Raw genomic sequence first — 19,459 nt, forward strand, 5'->3', positions numbered from 1 at the left:
TGGGTATTAGGTCTAGGATTTGTTTTCACTCCTTCCAAAGTCTTTCAAGTATTGGTTCATGTCACCATTCGGCTGAGTGTACCATCATTCAAATATTTGTGATTATTATTTCAAGTTCCAATGGGTCATTTTACGCCTTGTTTGTGCTTTAGTTTTACTTAGGTAAGGCTCATTTCCCTCTCCTAGGGTTTTGAAGGTAATTTTACTTGGATGGCCAAATCATCAACAAAACTTGTATCTTTATGCTCATACACCTTCCCCTACCCTTAAAATACCTTCTTAAACACTTTCCATCACTGGTATCCCTTAAATTCATCATTTTCCCACAAATCCTAGCCTATTGCTACAATTTGACACTTTTTTAGGTTAGGCCTGTGTTTTTTCCTTTTGGACCCCTTCCCCTCACTCAATCTTTGAAATTACACTTTCCCCTACTTCCTAACATCCCTCCCTACTTCCAAAAAATTTTCTCAAGAAATTAGAAGCCCCTCATCCCCTTCATTTCCCTTCATTTCTACAAATCCCCTGTTCCACACATCGGGATAGGTTTTATTCAAATGATGTTTCAGAGCAAGAAAAGATGAATTTGACAAAAGTGAGAGAGGTTTTTGTCCATAATAGACTCAAGAAGAAAAACCTCCTTCAGTGTTTACACAGGCCTCATGGCTTGGGAGAATTGTCCAAACAATAATTTGCCACAGGATAGTTGCTACCCTTATGGAGTGACCTTGGTAAAATCAATTTTTCTCCTCGATGGAATGTCCAAAAGACTTGTTTGATGGGTCAAATCATAACTAGACATAGAGGGAGTTTCAATGAGCTATCATGATCTCAATTTGGAGTTGGGGAAGACCTCCAAAAGTTGACTGAAACAACACTCTGCATTTTGGCAACCTCATTCTTCACTTTTTGACTAGGCGTGGGAGATTGAGCTTTTGATAGGGGAAATGAGCTCCAAATTGTAAAATTGGAGATTTTGTGGAAAGTAGTCTCAACAAGCTTTCCAACGAGCTATCCCACACTCAATTTGGACATCAGGAAGGCACTCAAACGTTGATTTAAATTCAGTGCTGGGCACTTGGTTCAGGCACTACGCGTTTACCCGGCACTGCACACTCCCTTCAGGCGATGTGCACTCCCTTAAAGCGCCGCACACTTCCTCTGGGCATTGCACATTTGTCTAGGAGAGCTGAAATAACCTCCTCATTTCTACTAAAGTTCTTTCAACCTCAAGATAAGTAAGTAGTAGCTAAGCGATGAGCCTTTTCCTCCTTAAGTTAATTTCTAAGTGTTTGAAAATTTTTATTGAAGATTTGGTTTAATTTCACATCTAAACCATAGATTCCCAAACACTATCCTTGTATTCAAAATCACTTTCATATACTCCCCTATACCTTCCTTCCCTCTCCCTAAACCTTTACATCCAACACTCTCTAAACCTTTGTCCCAAAACCCTAAACCCTAGGTGCTACAATTACCTAGGCTCCCAAACCCCAACCCTCATATCCATCATACTAATACTCCCTATCCCCTCCTCCGTTACATAAATTCCAACAACCTAATACCACCCTAGGGTTTGACATTAAAACACGATGGCAGAAGAAGAAAACATGCCCAGGAGGAGGCCTAATACTAGAGGCCTAAAGCGAGCTTTGAAGCTTGAAAGAGAAAATGAAGCTTAACTTGCCAACCAACTCACCTTAAATGAACAATTTGGCATAATGATGAATGATAAAAGGGAATATTTGCTTGACAGGGCTAATAATCATCTTGAGGACCTGTTAGCTAAAGCCAATAGAAACACAAAAGTTCAAAGAAAAATGGCCAAATACTATGCCATGAGAAACAAAATTGCTAGAGCCAAGCTCAAAAGGGCTCATGAAAAAAATTGAGGGATTAACTCATCAAAAGGGGAAGGATAAGCTTGACCTATTGGTGGAGGCTTATCTCCATGCTTAGTTAGATTTAGCACCACCTATTTCAACCATTTTTGAAGACCGTGAACTCAGTTTTGGTTTTTGGCATTCCCTGTTTTTTCCAGGCAATTTTTATATCAGTTTTTTGGCTAAATGCGCAGTGCCCTAGGTGTTGCACACTTTTTGGAGGCATTATTTGGAGGAATGGACACCAACATTGGATTTAGAAGGCCCAAGATAGTCAGGAAGCCCATGTTTCCATCCTTGGAAGGCAAAACTAGTTGGTGAAAATGGAAAAAAACTAGCAAAAAATCACATTTCTACCTCATTTTTGGACCAGGCGCTGCGCGTTTGACCAGTCTTGGGAGAAATCACTTTTGGAGGGTCAAATCAACTCATTTTTCAATCTGAAGGTAGGTCTGGAAACTAGATAGGATAAGCTTTCCAACAATATATCTTGGGCTCAATTTGGACATCGAGAAAGTAGTCAAAACTGGGTTTGAAAATGGCACTGTCCACTTCCTTCAGGCGCTGCACGTTTGACACTAGCGCTGCGCACTTGACAGACAACCAAATTTTTCATTGTTTCTCTCAGAAAATACTTTTCACCTGTGGGATTTTGAGTTTTTATTGATGTAATTCATAATGATGATGTAATTAAAGTGTGTTTTTGTTACCTAGGGTAGGTACATTAGATGAATGGCGTAAGTGGCATGTAATGAATCAGTTTGCTTCATATTAGGGATGAGTCAGTTTGATCACCCTAGTCTTTAGCTATCAGTTCAATCTTCTGTGCAACTGCCCCTCCTCTCATGGATTTGACCTCTGAGGCTAGGATTAGTTGTTTTGAGGCATATATCATGTAGTTTCTTAGCCATTTTATTGGTTGGACTCAGTTGGATGCTCAGAGCTTGATTGTACATCATTGTAAGTAGTTTGGCAAGGAGATTAATAAGATTTGCAGCGATTTTTATGGGATCCCTGTGGTATGGAGTTTTAGTATAGTTTCTTCTTTTGTGATAGGTAGAATCCATTGTATCAATGCTCTACCTTGGGAAATCAGTCAACATTTCATGTTTTCTATTGTTTAAGAAGGATCCATAATTGTCACATGCCCTTCTTAGCTCCTCATGAGTCTTAAACACCTCACATCATCAAGCCTAAAGTGCTAAAGCCTATGCCTACCTTGCTCCATAGAACACCCTACATTTCTGACCTAATTTCCCAGACCTAAACTGCCCAGCTCCTCCTGATCTGGTAAATCACCAACAAAATTCAATCAAAACATTTGAGCCACTATACCTAGCCTAAAACCCTTTACCTGATCCAGTCATCTTGACTGAGATCCTTATGGAGAGAGCACTCTCCTGACCTAGTAGGGCTGAGCATGGTTTGTGGTTACCCTGGAATTGCCTTCCCTTCAGCCTGAGGTCAATCTAGGTGATAACATAGTGGTGACCATACTGGGGAACGTAGTTTTTTGTTCCTTAGCAAAATGTATCAAGTTTAGATCTGATTGTTGATGGTGAACAATAGTCATATGCATGTGAAGGCTGAAATCATTCACCTAGCAACTTCAGTGTCGAAAAATCCCAAGGTTCAGAATTTTTATGGAAACTCCACTCTTCAAGAACCAGTAGCTTGAAGAATTTCTTGGTGAATTCATTGTTATCAAAATGGATTCGTTGGCTCAAAGGTATGCTCCCATGAGCCGAGATCACATTCCAGGTTTCCCAAATAAAATTCCTAAGGTAGATTGGCAAAGGAATTTGCCTATGTTTAAAGATGATGATAGGAATGATGCTGCTTTACATCTGGTTAGATTTCACATGCATACTCACAAGTTGAAGGTTGATTTTCCTGAAGACTGCTTGATGAAGATATTCATGGCCACTCTGGAAGGTGAAGCCCGATCTTGGTATGAAAGTTTGCCGCCTGCTTGTATTTACTATTTAAAGGATTTTCATACCATGTTCTTTGAAAGGTATAAAGAATCTTGTCCATCCTTAATATTAGTTTAGAACTGTTGTAAATATGTTTATAGTTTTATTGAAAATCTTGAGAAAGTTTATGAAGATGATGACTTCATGGACGATGAGATCATGGAATCCTTGTATGAAAATCCATTTCAGCAACATAAAGAGAGGTTAGAGGATACTTATCAAGATGCTCAGGAAAATTTGCGGCAAGTTCAAGATCTTAGTACAATTGAAAATGATGGAGGACAAGGTCTTATTACAGATCTACTCATAGTAGAAGACATTATGTAGGAAAATCAAGTTCCAATTTTAGATTGTGATAATGTCAAGTTGGCTATTTCATATCTAGATTCAGATCGTGATGATGAAGAGTACGTTGTTCTGAATCCCATGAAGGAGAGCTCTGTTGTTGAGATAATCTAGAATGAAGAAAACAAAGTTATTGACCTAAATGTTTTCATTTCATTAGAACAAAGCCTTCACAAGGAGGTAATCCAGTCATTTTATGAAAAAAAAGATGAGATCTTTGTTCAAGTAAGTGAAAAATATTCTTTGGATAACTCAGTGGTAAATGATTGAAGTGTTGGTTTTGAGTTTCAAGACCTATCTGAAGTTTTCCCTCGTATGACTGATGAGTGCGTTAAGAAACATGAAAATCTAGTTGCCATGTCATATGAAGATGACCAACAATGTAATCAAATTTTAGAAGACCAGGGAATTAAGGACTGTCATTCAGATTTTTCTTTTCATATTTCATGTTTTGAATTGTTATTTCAAGAAGACAATTATTGTTTTAGCAAAGGAAAACAAAATGTACTATCTCCTCTGTCTGAAGATGAGATAGATCAACTCCTGAAAGGTCATGTTATAGCCCAAGCTAATGCAGGTTTGCAGTGTTCACATCGTCAAGAAGGTGTTAGTGAAGCTTCTTCCACTTTTGCAAATGAGGACAGTCTTGAAATTATATTTATAGATCAACGAACAGATATTGTTTTCTTTCATGAAGATGATAGGGCTGTCAAGTTTGATAATTTTGAAGAATTTTTTCTGTTTAAGAATGACTTAGACTATGAAATTAAGGAGTATGAGCCTGAGAGAGACAGTATGCCAGAAATCGAGTCAGAATTTCTCATGCTCGAGGAATTTACAGCCAACACTCAGATATCAAAAGCTTATACTTCTTTATGCCTTCCTATCAACCGACAACCAACTGTTCTTTTATATTAGAATGATGGAAGTACTTGTATTTTTGCTGCTGGATCTCAAGACAAGCTAGTGCTTCAGTATTTTCAAGATCCCTTAGGCATTCTTTTGCAAGCATTCGAGAAGATAAATGTTGCTTAGTTTGTTAGCATAAGCCTTGGTTTCAGTTGTTATTGTGAGTTTCCTACATGTACATCGTTCTACCTACTTGAGGAAAGTGAAAGAAAAATTTTAGTGAGTAGCCATCTGCTGGATTGGTTACGTTTGTAGGTTCACTTCACATGATTGTACATATTTCTTAAGTAGGCAGGTGGTTGTTATTATTATTTGAAGGCCTCAAATCTCGATGGTTTTCTTCCATTAATAAGTTTTGTGAGTACTTCTGTCAACTAAGTAAGTCTTGAGTCATTTATTTATTTATTTATTTTTTCAGTCAGTTTGTGTCATCAAGTCATCAGTTTTCAGTCATGTATTTCAGTCATGTATTTCAGTTTGTGTTTTTGACCATATTAGCCCACATGGTTAGGCACTTGGTCTACGGTGTTCTTGACACCTCCAAGGAGCTACCATCCCCAATAAGGCCAATGTTAGTGTCATTCTTTGCAGCTTGCCACCAATGATCAAATATGCTCTTATAAAGTGGTCTTAGGGTGTCAAAGTCAATTTTTTTTCATTTCAGTGAGTCTTCAAATAAAAAGGGTATTAGGTCTAGGATTTGTTTTCACTCCTTCCAAAGTCTTTCAAGTATTGGTTCATGTCACCATTCGACTGAGTGTACCATCATTAAAATATTTGTCATCATTATTTCAAGTTCTAATGGGTCATTTTACACCTTTTTTGTGCTTAGGTAAGGCTCATTTCCCTCTCCTAGGGTTTTGAAGGTAATTTTCCTTGGATGGTTAAATCATTAACAAAACTTGTATCCTGATGCTCATACACCTTCCCTTACCCTTAAAATACCTTCTTAAATAGTTTCCATCACTGATATCCCTTAAATTCATCATTTTCCCACAAATCCTAGCCTATTGCTACAATTTGACACTTTTCTAGGTTAGGCCTGTGTTTTGCCCTTTTGTACCCCTTCCCCTCACTCAATATTTGAAATTCTACTTTCCCCTACTTGCTAACATCCCTACCTACTTCAAAAAAATTTTCTCAAGAAATTACAAGCCCCTCATCCCTTCATTTCCCTTCCTTTCTACAAATCCCCTATTCCACACATCGGGATAGGTTTTATTCAAATGATGTTTGGGAGAAAGAAAAGATGAATTTGACAAAAGTGAGAGAGGTTTTTGTTCATAATAGACTCAAGAAGAAAAACCGCCTTCAGTTTTTACATAGGTCTCATGGTTTGGGAGAAATGTCCAAACAATCATTTTACACAGGATAGTTGCTGCTCTTATGGAGTGACCTTGGTAAAATCAAGTTTTCTCCTAGATGGAATGTCCAAAAGACTTATTTGATGAGTCAAATGGTAACTAGACATAGAGGACGTTTCAATCAGCTATCATGAGCTCAATTTGGAGTTGAGGAATACCTCCAAAATTTGATTGAAACATCACTCTACATTTTGGCAGCCTCATTCTTCACATTTTGACCAGTCGTGGGAGATTGAGCTTTTGGCAAGGAAAATGAGCTGAAAATTGAACAATTTGAGATGTTCTAGAAGGTAGACTCAACAAGATTTACAATGACTATCCCACACTCAATTTGGACACTGGGAAGGCACTCAAAATTTGATTTGAAGTCGGTGCTGTGCACTTGCTTCAGGCACTGCGCGTTTACGCGGCGCTGTGCACTCCCTTCAGGCGTTGCGCACTTCCTCTGGGCATTTCGTGTTTGTCCAAGAGAGCTAAAATCTCCTCCTCAGCTCTACTAAAGTGCTTTCAACCTCAAGATAAGTAAGTAGTAGCTAAGGGATGTGCCTTTTCCTCAAGTCAATTTCTAAGTGTTTGAAAGGTTTTATTGAAGATTTGGTTTAATTTCACATCTAAACCCTAGATTCCCCAACACTATCCTTGTATTCACAATCCCTTTAATCCACGCCCCTATACCTTCCTTCCCTCTCCCTAAACCTTTACATCCAACACTCTCTAAAACTTTGTCCCAAAACCCTAAACCCTAGGTGCTACAATTACCTAGGCTCCCAAATCCCAATCCTCATATCCATCATACAAATACTCCATATCCCCTCCTCCGTTACATAAATTCCCACAATCTAATATCTAAACCTTTGTCCCAAAACCCTAAACCCTAGGTGCTACAATTACCTAGGCTCCCAAACCCCAATCCTCATATCCATCATACTAATACTCCATATCCCCTCCTCTGTTACATAAATTCCCACAACCTAATACCTACCTAGGGTTTGAAATTAAAACACCATGGTAGAAGAAGAAAACACACCCAGGAGGAAGCCTAAGACTAGAGGCCTAAAGCGAACTTTGAATCTTGAAAGAGAAAAAGAAGCTCAACTTGCCAGCCAACTCACCTTAAATGAAGAATTTGGCATAATGATGAATGAGAAAAGGAAATATTGGCTTGAGAGGGCTAAAAATCATCTTTAGGACTTGTTAGCTAAAGCCAATAGAAACATAAAAGTTCAAAGAAAAATGGCCAAATACTATGCCATGAGAAACAAAATTGCTAGAAACAAGATCAAAAGGGATCATGCAAAAATTGAGGGATTAAATCATCAAAAGGAGAAGGATAAGCTTGAACTATTGGTGGAGGCTTCTCTCCATGCTTATTCAGTTTGAACACCACCTATGTCAACCATTTTTGAAGACCCTGAACTCACTTTTGGATTTTGGTATTCCCTGTTTTTTCCAGGCAACTTTTATATCAGTTTCTTAGCCAAACGTGTAGCGGCCTAGGTGTTGCGCACTTTTTGGAGACATTATTTGGAGGTACGGCCACCACCATTGGATTCAGGAGACCCAAGGCAGTCAAGAAAACCATGTTTTCAACCTTGGAAGGCAAAACTAGTTGGTGAAAATGGCAAAAAATATCAAAAAATCACATTTCTGCCTCATTTTTGGACCATGTGCTCCGTGTTTGACCAGTCTCGGGAGAAATCATTTCTGGAGGGTCAAATCAACCTCATTTTGCAATCTGAATTTAGTACAATTTCTTCTTTTATGATCATTTGTTTAAATTTTTTATGTATGCCATCATTTCATTTCATTGCTTCTACTTGAATGTTTTCAAGTTTGATAGGTAGAATCCATTGTATTAGTGCTCTGCCTTGGGAAATCAGTCAATATTTCATGTTTTCTAATGTTTAAGAAGGATCCATGATTGTCACATGCCCTTATTAGCTCCTCATGAGTCTTAAACACCTCACATCATCAAGCCTAAAGTGCTAAAGCCTATGCCTACCTTGCCCCATAGAACACCCTGCATTTCTGACCTAATTTCCCAGACCTAAATTTCCCAACTCCTCCTAATCTAGAAAATCACCAACAAAATTCAATCAAAACCTTCGAACTACTATACCTAGCCTGAAACCCTTTACCTGATCTAGTCATTTTGACTGATACCCTTATGGAGAGAGCCCTCTCCTGACCTAGTAGGTTTAGCTACTAGGTTGAGCTTGGTTTGTGGTTACCCTGGAATTGCCTTCCCTTTAGCCTGAGGTCAATCTAGGTGATAACATATAGTTACTCCATGTAGGTATCCCATAATAATAATCTTCTGTTGATTCACCATTCGTAGCTGAATTGGGGACCACTATAGCGTCAACTTTCCCATTCTTTCCCAGGTTTGTTTAGGAAAACCATTCACATCAGAACCCAAATCTAAGATCACCTAGTCCATTTCAAAATATTTGATTTGTGCAGTAAATCTCATCTCTTGACCAATCCTTTTCTTACTTTTTCCTACTTTATGCACTACGCGCTATTTAGGCAGTAGATTAAACATGCTAGCACAACTGTCTATTAACTCTTACAGTCCCTCCATTTCTTTCTGGTCCCTTAAGAGCTTCATGCAGGTCTACAAGAAGCATGTCAATATAGAGGGATTTATCTTTTGTGCAACAATGACCTCTTCGGGCTTCAATTTTCATACATTCTGATTCTTTGATGTGGAAGCCCCTGAATCCACAAAGTTTTTCTTCACCTCGATAAATCTTTCTTTTTTTGTTGTAAATCAAATTTAGTATCTTTGTCAGTAGCCCCACGCACACACAGATTATCTTCTACTTGTTTTCTTGCGAATTTATCTTCCCTAGTAGTTATATTGCTTCGGGTAACTATATTAATGCTTGGGCCATTCTCACGTGGTTTTGACCTCATCATCTGGATGTTCTGAGTGGGATGTTGGTTCTTATTCTCTTGCATCTTTGCAATAAGTATAGGACAATCTTCTATCACGTGGTCAAACTGTCAACAATACTAACAAGAGTGGTGTGTTGGTTCTAACAATCTCGTGCATAGTGGCTTGGTTCCCCATAATTGTAACAAATAACATATCTGTGACCTCTTCCAGCTCCTACCCCTCGTCCTTGTCCTCGTCCCTAGAATCCTCCATGTGTTACAGGTGCACCTTGATCTTGTTGTGGACGTGTCTCAGCCTATACTCTATATGTCATAGTTTTATCCATAATTAACTCATAGCTTTGACAATTGCACTCATTATGGCCTACAGACTTACAAATATTGCAGTATATTTGTTGGGGAGTCTGTATGAACTTTTGCAACAAATGGAAATTGTCGGTTGATTGTTTTCCGGTTATTTGATAGATAGAGAATTAGGTCATTACACCATTAGTCAATCCAGTGGAAGTTTCTAGTTTGAGGTGGTTAGGACCTCCCCTAATTAGATAGTTCTGATATACCAGGAAATGATCCTTGTTATGACCATTTCCTTTTCACTTTAAGCACCACACTTTAGAACAGGTCTCATTTTTTACCTCTTTACCCTTTTTGAGATCTTGCAACTCCATATGCAGGCTATCCAACTGCGTCTAAATTTGTTACACTCCTAGATTCATAGCTTGAATAGTCAAAGCCTCCAACTTCATAGAAATTTCCAACGCTTTAGCCTGCAATCCAAGCTTCTGCTGTGACAATGGTAATCTCAAATGAGGAAACATCATAGCAATATACCAATCCTTATGTTTCTCGTCTGAAAACTATATATTAGCCTATTTTAGTAGACATTTAAGCCTTTAATCAATATCCATTTAAGATTCATTCACCTTTTGCTTAATTTCTTTGACCTCAATCACATACTGGCTTGAGACTTTGGCTTTTTGAATTCATTATTCATAGCATATTTTGTGACTTTTGATGATGCAGCTAACTAAGTCGTACTGTACTTAATATACCAACTCACCACCCTATCTTGCAATGTTGTGACAAACTGGTCTTTCTTTATATCTTCATCTGTTATCTACTATGACTTCCACACAACATCTGCTACAAACTAGAATTGATCAACGTCTTCTATCCCCAAACCTATGAATATATGCATGTTCATAGTGTTAGCCATATTGAATGGAGGAGGTGGAGGCGTGTTCCTGTAGTGCCCTGATCCACTGACTGCGGCACACCTTTGGGCATCTTCAGACTATTACTCTCTTCTTTGCTACCAAATTCTCCCAGCAGAGGATTGTACTCAACAATTGTATCTATATATTTTTTGAATTGTTTCCCACATCACGTAGCTCCCGTCGAGCCTCTTTTAAACATCAATTTAGTGGCATAACCCGTTTCGCACATAATAACATTTTAATCCAGGTTTTCAGAGACTTTCGATACTTACCTCTTGGTATTTTGAAAAATTGACATTCAGATTTGCTATAACTGACAAATGTATCAATTGAAAACTCAGTGATAAATCTGCCCAAAACACTATTGATCCAGTAATTGACATCCTTCGCAACCTTGTATTCTGATCCTTCCAGGCACTTCACTAACTATGGAGTCCACACAATGGGGTTATCCAACTTCCAAGTAGGTTGACCATCCACCAATTTAACCAACCATTCATATAATTCACATGGAAAGGAGCAGAAGAAAACTTTGTGTTCCTCTGTATACATATATCTAGGCAACCACTCTTTTTTTCGACAAATGCAGATCTATCCACTTTTCAAACTCCTTATTTGTTGGTTTCCATAGAACCCACATCACATGCCCCTCAAATTGATCCCAGTCTTGGAAATGAAACCTTTTGTTGGCTTAAGGGGGCTTGGACCCAGGTTTGGAGTTAGTTGTGCTAACCAACAAAACCCTACACTATTAGCCATTTTGGCAACAACCCACGTAGGCTGCAATCTCACTCGAGGCAACATTGGGGGATGTTAGAACTAGTTTTATGCATCCAAGGGGCTATTGGATGTGTTTTCTATAGATATAGGGGTTTATCTTGACCTTAGCGAATCGTAACCCTTGAAACCCAGAACTTACAGTAAATAACGATTAACAGATTTATGTCGTTCACCGATTGCGCTAAACATGCATAACATCATATAAATAAATAGATCTATATATTTGTGAATCTATTAAGTACTTTTCCCAATTAAATGCATTCAGTAGTTCATAAATACAACAATTTTAGAAATAAATAGTAGTACATAGATACACAAATAGTTCTTCAAAATATGTCTTTATTATACTTCAGATTCTCGATTACAACCCTTTTCAATCCTGCGCACACAGCTGCAGGGGCCCACACACTCAGTTGCGGACTTACCAAGGTCTCCATGCACACAACTGCAGGAGCCTTCCCCTTTGCCCAAGTATAGAATAGATAATCAAAACTTAACTCATGCACTTCTTTATTTTTCTTCTCTTATGACTTTTCTATGACTTCCTTTTATACTCTTCTTCATTACAATACCATGGTCTGTGAACCATGGGCAGATCTCAAAATAGCTTGACTTTAACCAAATCAAGGGGCTTTGACCTTCCTAAAGCCCCTTTGATTCCTTTTGACCTATGTTACTTGTGCTCCACTCCTCAAAATGCAGAGACTTTACAATATCTTAACAAACGTTTAACAAAATCTAACCAAGGGGACCTCGTCCCAACATCTCCTACTAGTGCTTTTGATTATTCTTGTTGTTGTGGTGCCTCTTCTTGCACTTCCTCTTCTCATGTCGTGGGTTCACCTTCAAATGAAGGACCCAACTCGCGCACTACCTGTATAACATCAGTTTTAAAACAAGAATATTCATCTATAGCAGACTTCCAAGAATCCATAAGGGTAGCAACTTTATAGAAAAATTGAGTTGTATGCTCGGTAGTAAGCCATTTTGGTCATGCACTTAGGAAAATTTTCCGTTGGTTGTTAGCATCATTATTGAGTTGGTGTAGCGGTAAAAAATATTGTTAGTCAGGCAGTTGAAGATATCTCAACACAACTTAGCCACATGGGACTCCTCTTATAATTGATGAATATGTTTTTCCAATGCATCAACTTTCGCAAACAATTCCTCTTGCTAAGAAATATCATCAGTAGCTAACACTTAATTAAAGAAGTCTCGTGTTTGCTGGAACAATTCATACAATTCATACAAGTAGCCTGATGCAGACTTGAACTTGCCAGAATACCTCTTGAGCATCATTAGTAAGTTGGAGGAGGGAACCTATAAGGGAGGAACCATCTCCTATTTTCCTTTCAATTTTAGCATTATATTGAGTTTTTGGGAATGGAAGTGCCTGGGAGTAGTCGCAATAGTTTTGCGCAACTCTCAGTTGACAACAACAAGTTTAGTGAAAGTGGCTCCTATATGATCACAACATTCGGAAAGGGGGCATATAGAAAAATCCTCTAGTGCGTTAGGAACAAATTCAATAATGGTTGCCCATAACATTTTAAATTTATTACTAATAACTACAACTTGGTGCCCTAATTCCTCTTTTTAATGGACAAATTGATCCCATTTGGTCGCAATAGCAAGGAATTATTGTTGTCACTGTTCATGGTTAGAGACTAAGGAATTGTGCTGAGATTCCACATGACGAGTGTTAAATTGTAGCAAGAAAAGGCTTCATTTGACTTGTGCCTTAGTCAAATGGAGAAATTTGAATTTCCAAATTAGCAGGATGACTTGAGTTGCAGTTAACAGGAGTGACATGGCAAAGTCACTTACTTAAGTAAATTAATTCAAGTTTGTGGGCAAGAAGTATAGTTGTGCATGCGTTGATTGATAAGATATAACAATCTAGCAGAGTTATAGTTAGTGAAACTCAGTATTATTTCTTTTGAGAAGTTGTAACTATTATTAACTCACTTGTCTCTTAGTTAACTAGTCAATTTACTAAAAATATCCCAAATCATGCATGCAATTCGAATTGCCTAGTTGAGTGGAGGAAAAAGGCATCAATGTAATCATTATTGTGTACTAGTGAGTGTACAAGTTTGGATAATGCAGGTGAGTTAGTTTCCTTAGGAATTGCATAATGAAATAGGATCTTCCTATTTTTTAGGAGCAAGAATTGTGCAAGGAGATAGGATGAAGTTCGAGGCTTATTTTGGCTAAGTGTTGGTCAGAGTAGTTAGAGAAGGAGATCAATATTGCATTGGAGGTTGAGATTCAAGGATTGAAATTATCATTGTAATTAATCATTATCTCATCTAATACAATACAAACATGTGATGGGTTTTTCTCAGTTGGGTTTCCCAGTAAAAATACAATGTTCATTGTGATTTAATGATTGCATGTGTTTCTATTATATGTTTTCCCTTCTATAGATTGAGTACAATAAATTTGTGTATATTGTTTCTAGTTTAAATTTACTAGCAACTACAAATTTCGAGTTATTTCTACGTGGTACCAGAACTCTTGGAACATATTTAAAGGTACATGGCACTTATGACTAAAGTGATGGACTCACGGAGCATGGTCAGAAAGAACAAGTCTTCATATCAGGTTTCACAGAAGAAGGTAGGGAAGTCTTCTAGTTGACTATAGCAGTGGAGAACTTGGTAGAGTTGAAGACAGATCGAGGTGAATGAGGTTCTTGCAAGACCACCTTCCATGCTAAGAGGGAGTATTGAAAATTTTAGCAAGAAAAAGGGTTCCTTGATTTGTGCCTTAATGATAGGATCAAAAACAAGTTCCTTCTTGTGCATGATTGGAGTTCCTAAAAATTAGGAGATTCCCTATAAATTAGGAGGAGTTCCTATAATATAGGAATAAGTCACTAAAAATTAGGATGTAGTTAACTGATGTGTTGAAATTGAAAGTTGAGTTCTTGTTTTTCTAGTGTGAGTTGATTGAGGAAAATAAAAAGTGATTAATTTTCAAGTGGTTTACTTGAAATAAGATGAGTTTCATGTGTAGTTAAATCATGCTTACTCAATCAATCACAAAATCAAACTCATTAATTATAAACTCACTAATTTTAACCATTTGAATTGCCTTTAAAAAGAGGAACAAAGGAACACTTTTAATCATTGTTTTGGTGAGCACGAGTTGGTGAGACCATGAAATAGGAAGCACAATTCTGTGCATGGAGCTTGTGAGAGGAAAAGTGTGCAAAAAAATATTATGCACAGATCGGTAGAGGGCAGTAGAGATCAATAGTCTTGCAAGGGTTTCAAGATTATAGCAAATAGGAAAGACAAGTTTGTCTTTCAAATTGAAACAATTGTATTTTGTAAGAGATCAATTGTGTAGTTTTTTATATCAATAATTTTTTCATAAAGAATAGGGTTTTCATAGTTGGGTTCCCTAGACAAGTTTGTGTTGTTGCATTGTGTAACTATGATTTTATTTGTGTTCCTATTTCGTTGTATCTAGTAGAGAAATTATGTGTTTATTTGAGAAGAAATTATATTTCAAATTCTTCATATTAGCAAATCATAATTTCATATATTTTCCACATAGTATCAGAGCTATTGAAAACTACATAGAAACCATGTTCTTGATCAAGCTCCCATCTTCACTAAAAATATGTAATATATGTGCCTGACCTGAAGAAAAATCTAGTTTTTGTAGTTGTACTTGAGGATAGAGGATATGATGTGGTGTTTAGTAAAGGGAACACTTATCTGGAGCATGTTTCTATTGGAAAAGTAAAAAAATGTGGTGTTTGACTTAAAATTATCTACGAGATAGAGGTACATTTCACCATGCATGTAGCTATACCTCTAGGAGTGAGGTAGGGCGACGTAGAGCCTTAGTCCTAGAGTTGCAAAGATTTGGGTAGGGTCCATTGGACAGAAGAAACAATTGCAATATATTGTTCTCATGGATGATTAACCTTGCTATAGGGGTCCATAATATTCAGTAGCAGAAGGATCAATGTCATTGGATGTAGCTATTTCCTAAGCAACAATTGTAGAGGCTAGTAGTAGTCAGAGACTTGGGAGATAGTTGTAGCTCAAAAACATAGTTGATTTGGTATCTTGGATGCTTCTTAGTTGCAGTTGTTGTAGTGGAAACAACAATAGTGAGAGGGAGTGTTAATTGTGTTACAATACATTCCTACATAGGAGCAGGATTGGGGTTATGCAAAATCCTTTTCTTACTAAGAGGGAGTGTTAAATTGTAGCAAGAAAAGGTTTCATTTGACTTGTAACATAGTTATCGATCAAACGAGAAAATTACCTAGTAACCATTTTTTTGAGGTAACAAAAAATCACCCGATTTTGAAAAGTGGTGATTCAAACACACCTTTTTTTTTACCATATTTTTGGCACTTTAAATTTTCTTATGTATCAAGTATGACCATTTTTTTTGAAATGTTAGTGATTTTCATGCTAAATTTGAAAAGTGTTGATGTAACATCGACCTTTTATTTAGAGCATTGATTTTTGACACTTTAAATTTTCTATTGTCTTCTTCTTCCCTAAGGTATTTATTTTTAAGTATATTTATTTATTTGTGCTTTTATTTTTCTTTTCAATTTTTTTTGTAATGAAATATTAATTTTTTCACGTAGTTAAAAAAATAAAAAAATGGTCAATATTTTAAAGTTAGTATTTTCTATATGTTTATGTAATGTTAATTAATATTTCAATGCACATCAAATAATTGTCACTAAAAAAAAATTAATTTTAAACATTTGACAAAAAAATACACATTTTCAATATAAATATAATGAAAAAAATACACATTTTGAGACTTTTTGTCAAAAATAACATGTCAAATAAATGATTTTTATGGGAAAATTCTAACAAAAAAACTTTAAAAAATAACATTTTTTATGAATTTTATGTTAAAAAATAATAGTAATCACAGGTTTTTTACAACAAAAAAAATGATTCACATAAAAATGAAAATGAAAAAATTCAGATAATACAAATATTGAACATATAACAACAATAATCAAATGCCTATTCTTCTCATAAAATATCAAATTCAAAACATTACAAGTAAAACTAATTAATAAATCTCAAAATTGAGCTTGATTTGCAAGCATAAATTAAATGTCATCAACAATACCATATAATCGATGTTCATCATCTTCTACAACTTCATTATTTTCTTCTTCTACAATATTTTCTTCTTGAGTTTCCTCATTTTCCTCTTCTAATGGATCTTTCATGTTTGCAAATCTCCCAAGTGTCCTTTCCCAATCATTCCACATAATGGTGATTGAGGTTCCTTTTCCTTTTTTGCCATGTGTGATTCATTAAAATCTCTTTTCCTCAAACCAAGTTCTTGCATTACATCTAGACGAAATTGAAGAGAATTAATTCTTTGTTGAATAAAATTGCATTGTAGTGGGTCTCTTTCAATCGCAATGCAATTTCTTCCTTTAGGCAACATGCTAGTGTTGTACCTAATCATCAAGCACAAAAAAAGTAAGTAAATTAGTATAAACACATAAAAATGAAAAAAGAAAATATTAAAATTTAATTTTATATAATAAAACTTATATGAACCTGAAGATATCTAAAACCCGATCTCCTTTATTTGAACATAAATCTATAAGATAGTTAATCAATGCTTGCGGTTTTTGATAAATGTTAACTATCTCTACCTTTGCATCTTTATCTTCATATGTTAACTTTCTTATGACAACATCATGAACCAGTACTTGTCTATGAATATTTCCATCTACTTGTTTCATAAGAATAGACTTATAGCTATCATCTTTTGTACAACATTCAACATGGATGAACACACAATTACTTATAATTGGTTGATCTCCACAAGAAATAAGATTTTACTTTTTCCTGTAACATGACATAGTAAAAGTTCAATTAACTTGTATATAAAAAACAATCTAACATTAATCAAACATACATTTTCAATGTCTTACCATGTAAGTTGCATCCTTGAGTTTGCTTTACCCTTGAAGCTTGTTAATAACATTGCAAATTGTGTGTCTGAATGAAATTTCACAAATCTCCAAAGTGGTGATGGTGTGACTTCTTAAAAGCCTGTGACCACTTTAATAAAAGCTTGATAAGTGTAAGTCTCACTATCATATCCACTGTCTTAGAAATTGAAACCATGAGGAATATCTGCAATAACCAGGGCATATTCCCTTTTAGGTATGAGTTTTGCAATGCCTTCACAATCACCTTGTATTATTTGATATTGGATAGTGTCCAACCCATTCCAAATGAAATGAGTAAAAGTAATATCAAGTTCAACATTCCTAAGATGCTACTTTCTCAGCCTTTTCAAATTAATGTTTTCAATAAAGGTTTTGAAAGCCTTTTGTACTCCACTCACATCCTTCTTCGACATATTTAATGAAATAAAAAAATATAAGTATAAGTAATAAAATACAAAAATTTACATATGAATAAAATGAATGTAAAACTCAACATACCTTTTTGAATGCAAGATACAAATATTTAAGTGTTTTTGTAAAACTTGATTCTGGGTAGTGGCGTACAACATCATTCAAACTCTCTTCATTTAACATTCGTATTTTCATATAAATATTATGATTGAATAAATAAAATAAAAATTGTTAATATAATGATATGTATAACAAATACTAGCAACAACAATATGTCATATTTAAAACAAAAGTATAATCCAAGAAAAAAGTAAAAATAATTCAACAAACTTACTTTTGAAATTTTGAGCACATTTTGTCCAATGACAATTCACCCAACTTCACATGACATAGTATCGATTTGACTAGTTTTCATCCTTCACTCCTTGTAATGTTCTCCAAGGTGTGATAGTCATATCATTTGGAAGCTGATTCATTTCAAGATCTGTCTTACTGTTGGTACATATTATGGGTTTAGACTTTTTAACCTTCTCATTTTTTATGGAAATATTCTCCCACATCTCGAAAATGTCATCAATCAATTACCATATTTCCTTTGTTCTAAATACTAACTAGAAAATGTTATCCACGTGTCTGAATAATTTTGAATTTAATTTTCCACCTTTAGAATTTATTTTATCCTCAATTTGATAACATATTTACATACAACATTCCTTCTAAAATCCTAAACTGACTTTTGTCTTATCCCCACCACATTTTTCTACAAATTCATTATGAATAAATATGACCTTTTGGATGAAAGTCATAGACATTCTATACTCATTATCTGCATCATGATCCAACGCCAATAAATTTGCCTCTATTTCTATTAAACCATCATAAATGATGCATTTCACTATTTCAAAAAGAGAGTTATTGGGATATTCCTTGATCAATTGTCTTTTGGCCTCTGTTGAATGGTTCCCTCCAATTACACGGTATTTGTATTCAAAACATTGTGTCATATCAAATGCCTCTTTGTTGGGAACTTGATTTGGATCAACAAGAACCACATAATCCATCACATGTGCATATGGATTGTGCCTGAAATATGTTGGGCATGTAGGTGATGTGCCTTTCTAATTTCATATTGAGATTGTCCTTGATGTGACCTATAGAATTGGGTGACATTAATCTCAAATGTTTTGCCACCATTAATTAATTTATTCTTCCTCAAGTGATCTCAAATGGAATTTTGTTTTGTTTTAATAATGCCATCCTCTAAATCAACAACTAGTGTTATGATTTCTTTGCTTCCTTTAGATTCCACTTTGATCTTCATTGTTGCCTATGATTTTAACAGACTTACCAAGTTTTGATTTCTTCTTCTTACTGGTTAACATATCTTTTTCTACATAAACAATATCCTCATCATCAAGTGGAAGAGAGGCATCCATGGCCATTTTTCTTTTTTGGGTTTTATTTCTTTTCTCCTTTCTGAAAATAGTTCTAACCTCCTCCTCACTAATGGTAACATATTTTTGAGCTTCCGCTTCAACTTCAACTACCGCATCTTCAAAAGAAACATGTTTACCTTTTCTAGATTGACACATGTTATGGGTTCTTTGATGATCCCCTATATGCAGTATTGCAGTTTCATGGATCGAGAATCTTTTCTTTCTTCTCCTTCTTCTTCTCTCTCTATATGGAAACTATTGATCAC

This window comes from Pinus tabuliformis, chromosome 9 (genome assembly GCF_031772625.1).
Source record: "Pinus tabuliformis cultivar Carrire ecotype Pingquan chromosome 9, CPIR1, whole genome shotgun sequence".
NCBI lineage: Eukaryota > Viridiplantae > Streptophyta > Pinopsida > Pinales > Pinaceae > Pinus > Pinus tabuliformis.